At 50.5% G+C, this 2,500-nt stretch overlaps 1 non-coding gene across 1 annotated transcript; it reads left to right on the top strand.

Annotated features, from left to right (window-relative positions):
* The first annotated feature begins 458 nt into the window (after positions 1–458).
* On the top strand, positions 459–577 carry LOC137266491 (5S ribosomal RNA). The gene has a single exon (XR_010954994.1). It is a non-coding gene; the product is annotated as a 5S ribosomal RNA (ribosomal RNA).
* The last annotated feature ends 1,923 nt before the right edge of the window (positions 578–2,500 follow it).

Genomic DNA, 2,500 nt, shown 5'->3' with positions numbered 1-2,500 from the left:
CGGCTCGAGGTAAGTTCCCGAGCGTTTTGAATTTTGAAGCGGCGACTCTGCGTACTGGTGATTTTGGCCTCGGTATTTTGACGAAAAAAAGGCTGGTCATCGTACCCTCGAGGTAGCTTACCGAGCGTTTTGACTTTGCAATAGGTTACTCTGCGTACTGTTGATGTTGGCCTCGGTATTTACACGGCAACACCGCAGGTGATCGTACCCAGGAGGTAAGTTCCCGAGCGTTTTGAATTTTGAAGTGGCGACTCTGCGTACTGGTGATTTTTGCCTCGGTATTTGGACGAAAACACGGCAGGTCATCGCACCCTCGAGGTAAGTTCCCGATCGTTTTGGCTTTTTTTGACCTAATTTCCGCATACCCCGTGGTGGCATTCCGAACGTTTTCACTTTTAGGTGACTGTGCATGCTTGCCCCAGACGCGATAGACATCGTGTGAAAATGGTTTTGCTTACGTCTACGGCCACACCACTGGTAAAGCACCGCTTCTCGTCTGCTCCGCGAAGTTAATCCCTGTCGGGCCGGGATAGTACTTGGATGGGTGACCGCCTGGGAACTCCCGGTGCTGTAGACCTCTTTTTTTTCTTTTTTTTTTTCCGTTCAAGTGTCCGAGAGGCTGGTAGGTGGGACCGCCGTGGCATGTCCGCCCGTCCCGTCTTTGGTTGTCCGTACTACTATCGGGCGTGGACTGTGGATCGGCGTTGTTTGTCCCCCCAAATGGATGGAGGTAACGGAGCGCGTTAGGGAAGGGGCAGGGCTGGCTAGGGCTAGGGCTGGCACCTTAAACGAAGTTAAGATTAGGGCAAGAGCTAGGGTTAAGAACGCACATCGAGTGAACGGATACGGTTAGGGCAAAAGCTAGGGTTAGCACCACAGATGAAGTTAAAGGATACGGTAAGGGTTAGGGTTAGGGTTAGGGTTAGCACCGCAAATCGAGTTAACGGATACGGTTAGGGCAGAAGTTAGGGTTAGCACCAGAAATGAAGTGAACGGATACGGTTAGGGCAGAAGTTAGGGTTAGCACCAGAATTGAAGTGAACGGATGCGGTTAGGGCAAGGGTTAGGGTTAGCACCAGAAATGAAGTGAACGGATACTGTTAGGGCAGAAGTTAGGGTTAGCACTAGAAATCGAGCTAACGGATACGGTTAGGGTTAGGGTTAGCACCACCAATCGACTTAACGGATACGGTTAGGGCAAGGGTTAGGGTTAGCACCGTAGATGAAGTGAACGGATACGGTTAGGGCAAGACCTAGGGTTAGCACCACAAATGGAGTGAACGGATACGGTTAGGGCAGAAGTTAGGGTTAGCACCGTAGATGAAGTGAACGGATACGGTTAGGGCAAGAGTTAGGGTTAGCACCATAGATGAAGTGAACGGATACGGTTAGGGCAAGAGCTAGGGTTAGCACCACAAATCGAGCTAACGGATACGGTTAGGGCAGAAGTTAGGGTTAGCACCGTAGATGAAGTGAACGGATACGGTTAGGGCAAGAGTTAGGGTTAGCACCATAGATGAAGTGAACGGATACGGTTAGGGCAAGGGTTAGGGTTAGCACTAGAAATCGAGCTAACGGATACGGTTAGGGTTAGGGTTAGCACCACCAATCGACTTAACGGATACGGTTAGGGCAAGGGTTAGGGTTAGCACCACAAATGGAGTGAACGGATACGGTTAGGGCAAGAGTTAGGGTTAGCACCACCAATCGACTTAACGGATACGGTTAGGGCAAGGGTTAGGGTTAGCACCACAAATGGAGTGAACGGATACGGTTAGGGCAAGAGTTAGGGTTAGCACCACCAATCGACTTAACGGATACGGTTAGGGCAAGACTTAGGGTTAGCAACGCAAATGGACTTAACGGATACGGTTAGGGCAGGACTTAGGGTTAGCAACGCAAATGGACTTAACGGATACGGTTAGGGCAGGACTTAGGGTTAGCACCATAGATGAAGTGAACGGATGCGGTTAGGGCAAGGGTTAGGGTTAGCACCAGAAATGAAGTGAACGGATGCGGTTAGGGCAAGAGCTAGGGTTAGCGCCGCAAATGGACTTAACGGATACGGTTAGGGCAGGACTTAGGGTTAGCACCATAGATGAAGTGAACGGATGCGGTTAGGGCAAGGGTTAGGGTTAGCACCAGAAATGAAGTGAACGGATGCGGTTAGGGCAAGAGCTAGGGTTAGCGCCGCAAATGGACTTAACGGATACGGTTAGGGCTGGACTTAGGGTTAGCACCACAAATCGAGCTAACGGATACGGTTAGGGCAGAAGTTAGGGTTAGCACCGTAGATGAAGTGAACGGATACGGTTAGGGCAAGAGCTAGGGTTAGCACCGCAAATGGACTTAACGGATACGGTTAGGGCTGGACTTAGGGTTAGCACCACAAATCGAGCTAACGGATACGGTTAGGGCAGAAGTTAGGGTTAGCACCGTAGATGAAGTGAACGGATACGGTTAGGGCAAGAGCTAGGGTTAGCACCGCAAATGGACTTAA

This window comes from Haliotis asinina, chromosome 15 (assembly GCF_037392515.1).
Source record: "Haliotis asinina isolate JCU_RB_2024 chromosome 15, JCU_Hal_asi_v2, whole genome shotgun sequence".
Classification (NCBI taxonomy): Eukaryota; Metazoa; Mollusca; class Gastropoda; order Lepetellida; family Haliotidae; genus Haliotis; species Haliotis asinina.
This window is presented reverse-complemented; position numbering and strand designations above follow the sequence as displayed.